The sequence below is a fragment of the Spodoptera frugiperda genome, chromosome 11 (assembly GCF_023101765.2).
Source record: "Spodoptera frugiperda isolate SF20-4 chromosome 11, AGI-APGP_CSIRO_Sfru_2.0, whole genome shotgun sequence".
NCBI lineage: Eukaryota > Metazoa > Arthropoda > Insecta > Lepidoptera > Noctuidae > Spodoptera > Spodoptera frugiperda.
The window spans coordinates 8,914,435-8,926,211 of record NC_064222.1 but is presented as its reverse complement, the minus strand read 5'-3'; the positions used below and the strand labels follow the sequence as shown (position 1 = coordinate 8,926,211).

The 11,777-nt window shown below is 36.6% G+C and overlaps 3 protein-coding genes across 6 annotated transcripts in view; 1 reads left to right on the top strand and 2 right to left on the bottom strand.

Annotated features, from left to right (window-relative positions):
• Positions 1-11,777, top strand: part of LOC118274573 (luciferin 4-monooxygenase-like) — a 227,023-nt gene that overhangs the window by 31,605 nt on the left and 183,641 nt on the right. The gene's annotated exons all lie outside the window — the stretch shown is intronic.
• The window catches only part of LOC118275113 (apyrase-like), a 235,522-nt gene that overhangs the window by 198,833 nt on the left and 24,912 nt on the right, over positions 1-11,777 (bottom strand). The gene's annotated exons all lie outside the window — the stretch shown is intronic.
• Positions 1-11,777, bottom strand: part of LOC118274759 (uncharacterized) — a 380,866-nt gene that overhangs the window by 362,519 nt on the left and 6,570 nt on the right. The window lies entirely within an intron of this gene.

The window sequence follows — 11,777 nt, the reverse complement described above, 5'->3', positions numbered from 1 at the left end:
CCAATCTTCCCCATCCCCATGGTGCCAATTAATGGCAGACCAGCAAACTCCATATTTCGGCAATTTTTTTTTTTTTTTTTTTGTTAACCTCTTATGGAACATAAAGGATGATAGAGTTTTAAGGGCCTCCGGTACTAATAAGGAGTTAACTGGTTTGCTATAGGGTATCGATATAATAGGTACATGGTCTATATTATTTGTATCGCTAGTTTAAGTTTTCTTATACATTTGGTAATTTCCAAAAAGACGCTCATTTCCCATCCCTAATCTTAGAATACGTCACACCCTTTTTTAGAGCTCATACTCATCTAATGGCTTCTCCCGCCTTGGACGAGGTAAGAGTGTTAGACCCTTCCTGGTTAAAAAATACCCTGTTCCTACTCTTTTTCGTGCCCCAGTGCAAAGTGCAACGCCTTTTATCCCCGAAAGAGTTGGCAGAGACGAACATTACGCCTTAGCTAATGCTGCTTGGGCTCGCTGTCATCGCAGCGGTAAGTCCCCTCTTTGAGGAGTGGCTAGAGAGGCGCCACGGCGTCCTCACCTACCGCCTGACGCAGGTGCTTACCGGACATGGGAGTTTCGGTAGGTTCCTGTTTCTTATTGGGCGGGAGGAAACGCCCGGGTGTCATCACTGTGAGGACCGCCCGGAGGACACGGTAGAACATACGGTGGCGGTGTGCCCTGCGTGGGCTGAGCACCGCCAAGTCCTCAGGGATGTGGTCGGCGACGGCGACCTCTCGCGCCCGGCACTGGTTCAGGCCATGGTGCGGAGCGAGAGGGACTGGGATGCCGTCTCCTCCTTCTGCGAAGCAGTCATGCTAGCTAAGGAGGAGGCGGGACGCGTGAGAGAACAAACCTCCTCACGCCCCAGCCGTCGCGAGAGACAGTCCGGGCGTCGGGGATCCGAGACGATCTCCGGCCACCGTAAGTGCGGGCCTGCGGACGGCGAGCAAGGGTAGCTCACCGCCCGAACAGAACCAGACCCGTGCGTGCGGCGCGTCGCGTTCCGCGCGCGCCTCAAAGAGCCATCAGACCACCACAGATGGGGCCCAGCAGGGCTGATGCCTGATCCGGAGCTGCGGACTACCTAGCGGGTTTACCGGGGCTCCGACTCGAAAAGCAGGAGAAGGAACGGGGTGGTTTTTAGTCAGTAAGAGTCTGACACTCCCTCTCGCCTCGCCCAAGTCGAGAAAAGTCATTGGATGATTTTCCCCCCTCAAAAAAAAAAAAAAAAAAGCTAATGCTGCTATACAATGTACACCCACGACCCGGGACTCGAACCCGATATCCATTGTCCGGCAGACGCATTGGCGACCACTCGACCAACGAGGCAGTATCGAGCCCCGGTAATCCGCTAAAAATTGACACCCAAAAGCCCTGTAATGCACTTGCAACTTCTGTTGTGTTGCGATTGTCAATGGGCAGTGCTGATTAAAAGTTAATTATACTTGTACAACCGTCTGCGTGTCAGAAGAGGCCTTTGGTCAGCAGTAGCCACTTATACCTGTCTACTATTTCTAACCATACGGCACACATATGCGTGACTGTGCACATCTCTTGAACCGAGAGAAAGTTGTACATGTGCACAATTTATGTTTTTTTATGTAACTGACGTAACTTCATCTGATGTTGTAAACCTTTCATTTTATAAATAACCAGTTTTAAGATTTGGTGGTAATAAAATTGCTTAGTAACTAACTATTTCGCATATATGTATTTGACTATGAATGCTTCGTAAGCGATGATTTTTGATAATAGTTTTTAAATTAGTATTTATTAAATTGCATGTCATTAGTTGCCTTAATTTTAATATAATTGAAACATACTGTTACTTTTTACAATTCAAATTAAATTCAATAAAAGTTTAAATGAAATATTGACACGAACTTAAGAACCTTAACTGAACAAAACGCGATTATCGACCATATATTTTAAATTTAAACAATATATTAAAAAAATCAAGCTTAAAATTATAATTAAAAAAAAAACAGCGTGATTTAACGCTTCCTTTGTGTTTTATTGTGTGCGTGAGGTTACCGGAGGCCCAATTACCCCCCTAAAAGGCCGGCAACGCACTCGTACCTCTGGTATTTCGGGTGACCATAGGCGGCAGCGATTGCTTACCATCGGGTGATCCGTCCACTCGTTTACCGGCTTATACCATTAAAAAAAAAATGAATAAAATTATTGTATATCTCACCTTATATTACAAATAATAAATCGATCAGAATCCCGCATAGTCACCACGACTAATTAAAGAATTCCGTTGCACAAAAATAACAACATTTCTAATTCTAACTTTAGGTTTTACATTCTCCATTTTAAAATCTATTGTCAGACGACAGCCTTGAGTCTATATTGGCAAATGTAGACTAATGTTCCTTGAACCGTAACAAAATAGTCAGCAAAAAATATTTGTCTATTTCCATCTATTTTAAGTTGCAATTTCATTCACGTGTCTTGAAAACAAGTCTGTTGATCCTGGAGTCTGAACCTTGGCAACTACTATTTTAAAAACATAGCTTAGCTGAGTTCGTTTTCGCCAATGGTAAGCTACATATTATATGTACCAATGAATATGATTGGTGGAAGCCAAACGCATTTACAGCAGCGTAGCATACCACATCTCTGATGGAAAAGAACCTTCTGACTTATAATTTTAAATTATGCTTGAAATTGTCGTATTTCTTTTATTTTAGGTCCATTTCTTTTCCATGTATTGTGACAATAAGGCCTTTACGTGGCATTGTAACAGCTGCACGCAAGCTAGTGATTCATGTATTGTGTGTGTTAATTCTAATAAAACCACCATGTTGTATTTTTCTTTGTACAGACTTTAGTTATATAATTTTTCAGATTGCGATAATTTCTAAATAATTGCTAGTCAGTTTTTCTCCGTTTTAGAATTTTCTCGCCCCATTTTCATGGGACTCATAATATATAAATAGTGGTATAATAGTTATATTCGTTTTTTTATAAATGATGTTATATTAGTTTTTGTTTTTTCTATTGTCATTATAGTTGCGCACCTCTGCTTATTCCTTCGGGTGTTAAAATGCGTTCAGTAGTTAAGTTATTAAGTAAAATCTAATTACAACCAGGACCGACCCCAACCTAGTTCGGAATAGGCCAAGGAAATGGAGTAAATGCGAAGTTTTTATTTAAGCATTTACCATAGCGACCTCTATCGCTAAGTGTCTACCACAAGGATAATAGGGCTGTCGCTTCTATAGTAATTTAAGTGTGAGAAAGCCATGCTTCGGCACGAATGAGCCGCCTTAACAGGAGTGATACCACGGCCTCACCGAAAACCGACGTGAAACAACGCTTGCGTTGTGTGAGTGAGGATACCGGAGGCCAAATTTCCAATCTTCCCAATCCCCTATTCCCCAACAACCCTTAAATTCCTAACCCCAAAAGGCAACGCACTTGTAATGCCTCTGGTGTTAAATGTTTCGACGAGGCGAAAAAAGTGTTAAGCCTCGTATTCATCGTAAACATTTTGCTTAGCAACAGTTGGTCAACGTTGTTGATGAATAGCGAGAATGTTGCTAGAAACTTTGTTCAAACTAATATAAACTAATGTTTTCGCTCGCCGGGCGTCATCTCTGCAGCATTGTGCGATCAACTCCGCAACACAAGTGTTGCCCGCAACATGTTTATGCAACCATGTTGCTAAACAAAATGTTTACCATGGATACAAGGCTTAAAATATTCGTAGCAACACACATTATACAATAATCAACAGTAGATACGCACAGAAATAAAAGAATTAAAATAAAACACAAATAAGAATAGAAGAATAATATAAGACAATAAGAACAAAGAAACAGCGAAATATAATAAAACAGTAAATATATAAAAATAAACAATTAAATATTAACAATGACAAGATATGTTTATATTATTTTAATATTCAGTCATTTCAATCCCACATGCCCATGTCAAAAGGGCCATCATCTCAGCGACATTTGTATAATATGTTATACGGCATTTTATGTTTGTTATCTATCGAGAAAAGAACGTAGTCTCCGCAACGCATCTATGACTCCTTTGATGTTGCTATACGTATTTAGACATGACGTCTATCTCTCATGTGATTAGGCTTAGATGATCCGTCAGTGCGGACAGCATATTTGACACCTATTTCATAAAGCAAGTCTTGGTCTATGCATTCAGGGATCAAACCATGAATCACGCGTTTCTCTACTTATACCTGGTCAAAGAACACTTTTATAATGAATAGTAACTTTGGGATTATTGAAAAAAGTTGCTCCTCTCAGGTGTCTCCTTTGATGTAAGTGAATTTGAGCTTTAAACTGTGGTATTTATTAAACAGATGTATGTAGTCATGTCTATTTATTTTTCATTTTGCGAACCATTTTTTGTCTTCTACAGACCACTGATTAGAATCCACTTCCATAGATCAACAGTTAAATTTAAAAAAAATTTCCTCGTGTGTTGCAAGTGGCCATGGGCGATTATTAATGCTTTATATCAGGCGATCCATTAGCTGCTTTACCGGTATCCTGTTAATAAAACCTATATAGCCTATAAAAACCTATTTAATAATACTCATAAAAAATGAAATCTACAACCCTATTGCATCAAAAATATAATACAAATTGAAATCGAATCAGTTCACAAGGAAAATAGTAAAAACAATTGTTTCCATTGTTCGTTAATCGTAGGATTATAAAATTTAAGTAAACGGTGTTAATTTTTACACGATAAATGCCGTGATGTACTGTAGTTTATACCAAGGATATGGGTTCGAAGGGATAAATGTATCTGTATATGATATGTACATGGCATTATGTACATGTACATTGGCCTCTGCCTACGCATGCAACGTAATGCCACTGTAGTACAATGTACACTCATATACTCAGTTCATCCGTGATCATAGCGCTTGCAACAGTGCCTATCGGAAACTCACAAACTAATAAACATGGTAAATATCCCGTTTTAAGTTCTAATGATAATGTATACCCTTTTCACCAATTTGTGTTTGCATAAGTCTCATGGAATTATGGTGTGAGTTTGCCATATACTGGGCACGATGTAATACAAGAAGACATTTCAATAATGTATTTGGTTTTCCAATAGTTAATTATGAACATAATTATGTTGTAGGGTTACGCATCCGGAGCTGCGGATTACCTACCTAGGGTTTACCAAGGCTCCGGCTCGAAAAGCAGGAGTAGGAACGGGGTGGTTTTTAGTCAGTAAGAGTTTGACACTTCCTCTCGACACACACAAGGCGAGAGAAGTCATAGGATTATTTTTCCCTCTTAAAAAGGGCTTACGCAGGGTAGCATTCTGGGTTCTACGCTGTTTTTGATATTATTCATATTCATTATATATTTATTTGCATTCCATAATGCTATAATTTAATTCTATTATATTCCCTTTGCCATCTAAAATTGTTCCATTAGTTGATACAGAATTAATGTTTAGCGCAGACGTTTAGAAAAAGATTAATTTAATACCTAGCACAACTGAATGAAAAAGTCCAGACACTTTGTATAAAAAATGCTATCAACGTATTTTATAATTGATACAATAAATATAATAGAAAATTGACAATAGACTCACTTTCAACAAATAGTTTGCGAACAATTCGCGAGTTGTTCACGACAGTATGAGACAAGAGATTTGTTGTTAATTTTAAGAATAATCGTAATACTGAGATAGAATCTCCTCATAATCAGTAGTTAAGCTACGACTATTCAATTTATAAAGTTGTATATTATCATCACGCCTTTTATCCCCGAAGGGTAGGTAGAAGGTGCACATTATGGCACGTGATGCCACTGTAGAATATACACTCACCCACTTTTCACCATTTATGTTATAAGTCCCATTGATCTAATTAATAGGGGTAGCCTATTGCCATACCGGACACAATTCCAAACTCCATGCTACCACTGAAATATTGTTTCCGACGACGTGTGAATTGAGCCCCAGACCCCTTGCCCGGTAGCCGCAGTTGCCACGAGGCATTATAAAGTGTGTTAGGTAATACAATAATAAACAATGGATAATACATAAATAGAAACTACACAGGTGCAACTGCCAGTTCAAGGTTCTGAGATAAAAACGTATTTTAATTGTTTAGCTTAACCTTGCGAGCCCTTCTATCGGACCCTTTACTAGAAAGACTTTGTGTGAGAAACAATCAGCTGATCAGTTAGCACAATGGCTGCATGATCGAGTACTGGACAATGCATATTTGAATCTCACATTACTGTCGAGCAAATCATGCTAAAATATTTTTAAGAAGTACTAGCAAACCCGGTGAACCCCTTTTCACCACCAATGACTTTCTGTTCATGTTTTCCTGCTTTTCTCTTGATTTTTCCTCACGGAGCCCGAGACTTTTTCAACAAATGCAAAATCGTGGAAATCGGAAATTGGTTCGTTCGTTCTAGAGTTATAGCGTCAGGAAGGGAAACCCGACTTATTTTTATCTTATAGATTATTATTAATGGCATTTATTATAATCCTTAGGAGATGCTTTCGTCATAGTAACTTTATGCATGCCACGTATCAGCTCGATCGGTTTAAAATTAATATAGTTTCATACAAACCTTCCTTCCCTTTGGGGTAGAATTGATCACTGATCTTTCTTAGATGTTTTCGTCATATCGTCTACCTGCAAGCCAAATTTCAGCCCGATCCGTCCAATGATATGGGCTGTGCGTTGATAGGTCACTATATGAGTCAGACACCTTTGAGTTATTCTGTTTAAATAAATTAGCATTAGTATTCTACGGTCTGGTTTGGTAGTGTCTTCCATACCCTCGAAAGTGCGAGTGCGGTGATCAATCACGATTCTTATACGATAGAAATTCATTCTTAATCTGAGTATTTTGGATACAAATCGATTATGTAGATATTGTATTATATCGATAATTTATTTATTTTGTATCGATATCTAGACACACGGCAGTGTGTCCGCCAAGTTCGAGCAAAAAAACCGACACACCGGCCGTGGGTTATATTACACGAACCATTTCGGGCCAAGTTCGACCCACCTATAACTCAAAATCTATTTTATCTACGCATATGAAATTTCTAGTATCTGTCATATCTACTTACTTATCTAAAATACAAAATTTCATTAATGTAGCTATTGTAGGTCTTGAGATATTGACGTCAGAAAATCGCTATTTTTACTATACACTCACTGACTGACTCACTCACTCACTCATCAAAAACCTAGACCACTTCCAATGGTCGTATTGACTTGAAATTTGGCATGGAGGTAGGTCTTTAGGTCAAGGTAAAGGAAAAAATCTGAAAATGGCCAAGTGTGAGTCGGTTTTAAAAATAATGAAGGTAAATTCATACCCCTAAGGAACTAAAACAAAAAATATCTATATCTTCCAATGGTCGTACCGACCTAAAATTCGTTACGAAGGTTTGTATTTAGTCAAAGTAAAGTAAAATAAGAAAAAAAGAAAATAAAATTTACAAAAATAAATGAAATCCCACCCAAAACATAAATGTGAAAGGCTGCCAAGTTCGATAATATTGGAATGCTTCGCCTATAAAAGAAGTGAGATCTAAATAAGTACCAAGTTCCATACACAGATCCAGTTAAATGATATGGGCTTGCGTTAAAAATGATATAACTTGGCAAGTTTTAATATTATATACTTGACTCATTGCACCTTTAGTAGGTTTATAACAAAGTGTGTGAAAACTTGCCAACTTGTTATATCATTTTTAACTGAGGTCTGTGTATGGAACTTGGTACTTATTTAGATCTCACTTCTTTTATAGGCGAAGCATTCCAATATTATCGAACTTGGCATCCTTTCACATTTATGTTTTGGGTGGGATATATATTAACTTCGACTGATGTCTATGAAGGCCTAACAGAAACCTTATAAATCTAATGTTGAATGAATTTGGCGAAGACTTGAGACCCAGCATTGCATTTTGACATCATCATTGAATACTCACTCTCTATTTGTTTTCAAATGTTTTTGTCACGTATTTAATTATGATTTAGAGAAAACAACCTCGATTTCAAACCTTGAGGCTAGACAATAAGTTTCGAATTACCACTACTCGTATATTTTTTTATTTATGAAATTATGTCTTATTGTATTTTGTCAAAGTAACTGATTGTAACCTTCGTTTGCCAATGGGACAATTTTATTGTTAGACATAAATTGATTGGATTGAGTTATTAAATATGCAATTGTTTAAGATGAAGATGCGATCACAGATTTGATCGTCAGGTCAAATATTAAGAAACATTAAGGGTGCTTTTCAGCCAGAGATGTGTTATGTAGCTATGCTATGAAGATGTAATAACTATCAAACCATGTGACCGTTTTTACTGACTAAGCTATGTACCTGTGCGAGGAAGATGCGCAGCTCGAGTATGCGATGTATCTATAGTAGAGAAGCCATCCATAGCACACATCAATAGCAAGCATCCATACCGCGCAACCATAGCACGCATCTTTCCATATAAAAAACATAATTTAGCTCTGTTTCTATCAGTGCTAAGCTATGTGCTATGCTATGTTTAAATTGATCTTATTAACCATAATTTTGCTATTATTTTTGAACAGTATACACTTCTGTCGTAAATTTAAGAGGAAAATGCGTCGTGATGCTATTTTTAATGGCAATGCTATTCATCCCAACCATCAGTTAGTCTTAAAAGGACCTCGTTCCGTGACATTTCCTGCAATTTTTTTCCTTCAACCAAAAATATACGTGACAAGAAAACTAAATGATACAGGAAATCATTTCGAGATTATTTCCTTGCTATTTACCGACTTCAAAAAAGGAGGAGGTACTCTTTTTTAACATGTCAGTAGCCATGTTAAAAAAGAGATTTTTGTAACATGGAGGTAGCCTTTTATCCTCGAAGGGGTAGGCAGAAGTGCATATTAGGTCACATAATGCCGCTATACAATGTACACCTACTTTTCTTCATTTGTGTTATAAGTCTATTCTCAAGTCAAGTACTCATTATATCATCATACTGGCCATAAAATTGTAAACAGCTTACATATCAATTAGGTATCTATTAAGGTTTTAATGAATAATTTTATTTAGAACTTATGGCACCGACTTCTATCCTATCAGTGGGTGGATATCTATCAGTATTTATTTATACATACATAACTTCACGCCTGTCTCCCATGGGGGTAGGCAAAGACAAAGGACCGCCAATTGCTACGACTCTTACATACCTCTTTCTCTTCATCAACAGTCATCAGTCTTTTCATACATGCTCGTCGGTTAAGGGTATTTTTAATGGATAAAGTATACCAGTAGTATAATAATAGTCATTCTTCGCTATTTTAGTTTTTATTTTTTGAAATCGGTTTTTTAAACACAACTCTGCAAACCTATTATAAGCCTTTTCAAAATTTCTACAACAGATTTTGCAACACAAAACCTCAACATTGTCCTGAAAAAAAAATCTCTACAATCTAAAATACCAGTACAAGAGAGTCCTTTTAAAAACATGAATGCAACGTTCATGCTTCATACAAAATTCATAGCAGAGAGCTGTAAAAGAAATTGTCGCTGCCCTGTTCTCATAATGCAAATAAAAAAATAATAAGCACACATTAAAATGATTGGAGTGTGGATGGATGGTGGATGCGGTAATTTTTGTATGCTCTGTAGGTCGCGTTTGGCTTTTCGGTTAGTGATGATGTAAATTGATGGAGAACAGGATAATTTAAAACAATAATTATTTAAGCTAGGAGATGTAGATGACGTCAAACGTGAATATTTACATATTGTTATGATATCACAAAATGCTGATTGATTAATTGATTAGAATGTTCTACTCAATTATGTAAATAGTTTAAAATGATATGTAAGTACTAACATTTAGATTTTTTTCATAAAATAATAATAAAAATCAGATCACATAAAAACTACATTAGTTCATAAAGACACGGAAATATACTATTCCTTGTATTTTTATAGCGCATCCATTGTTTCTATCATCCACGTCCAGAACAGAACTTCATACTGACATATAATTAAATTTTAGAAGAGTAGAAATTTTATGAAGTGTGCACTACGGAATGTGTTTCAAAAAAATTAAAATTCCGAAAGAAATATAATAATATCAGTAGCAGTTTCCTCATAACGAAAATGTCTATTATTATCGTACTTAATTAAGGAAAACTGCAAGGGTTGTAACATTACGCCTATTGTCTCTAGAAAGGGTAGGTAGAAGTACTGCATTATTATTCTAGTCTCATTCAAATTAAATGGCCACAAGTATTCTGTGCGAAATACTATTAAGAGGGTTTAATTATTGTAATAACTTTAAGGTTGATATATTTTTTTAAGATATTATGTTTTTTGCATCCTGCTTAGTTCAACATTAACATCGGTTTTATAAATTAATTGTATTTTACCAACTTCAAAAAAGGTGGAGTTACTATCGATATATGAGGAGAAATAGTTTATATCCGTGATCATGGCGCTTGCAACAGTGCCGAAATATCGGATACTCATAGACATAAATAAACATGTTAAATATCCCGTCTCAAGTTCTAATAATAGTGTTAGTGACCATGTCAGTTTAAAAACTTATGAGGAGGTACTATGTTCGGATGTTTGTTTTTTTATTTATTCACTGATTACTCTGCCAAATGTGTGAGAAGATGCCTTTGGTCAGCAATAACCACTTGAAGGCTGTTGATGATGATGATGATGACTAACTGCCGTACTCAGAGTTATTTAATGATTACTTAAACCATTCCTTAGTAACGATTTTGTACCGAAAACAATTGCTAAGGACTGGGTTAAGTAACCATTAAATGACTCTGCGTGCGGTTGTTAGACAGGTAGCGTTAGTAAGACGGTTACAATAGGGTATTATCCTACTAGTCAAATTCAATACTTTTATCGAAATGTCAAAAACGTTACTTTTCTATGAATTTTGTATGACATTGCAAATTATGACGTCATAATTTTTTTGCGTCAAATAACATACTTATTACGCAAAAAATAGCAAGATAAATTAAATAAATAAGTATATCGTCAAATGAATGAATGAAAATACGATTATTTTGGGATATTTTATTATATTGAAATATCAAAATAATTTATTTTTGACCTAGGAAACTACCCAATTATGCGCCCTGGTTTTACTCCATGCCATCCATCTTTCATTCCACACAGCAGCTCTAGCTACCTCGTTTCAGTGAAACACAATGAACAAGTGTCAAATATGGATGCTCCTTCACTCTCATTAGGCTTGCGACACCCACCATTTACCTGATGGCGTTTTTTTTCTTTTTAGAGTTTCGTCGAAATATGTGGAAAACGTTTTTTAGTTATTTTTTTCGAGTTGTGTGTAAGCAGCCAATCTGTGACAGACTTTTATTTTATTTCTTTAATTGTTGAAGTTTTTTTGAAACTACCTAAGGTAAGTACCTAAGTATATGGGTTAATTGGAATAAATGATTTGACTTTGAAACTATGACAGGCAAGTATTTTTGCTTATTTTCCCTTAAATATTATGTTTTTTTTTATAATTTATTCTGGTCTTGATTCAAACCCAGCATCAATTAAATCGTTTTATTTTTCAACAGAAACATCTGTATTGAATTCAAAACCCCTGCTGAATACCAGTCTCTTCTCTTCTTTATGACAAACGACGGTGGTAATACTTTGCAACCGCTTTGCGAGAGTCGGTCTCAACTCTTGCCAACTCATCAGAGAACGGAACCTACGAGTCCAAAGGCGACTCACGCAGAGTTTTCGTATTTTTG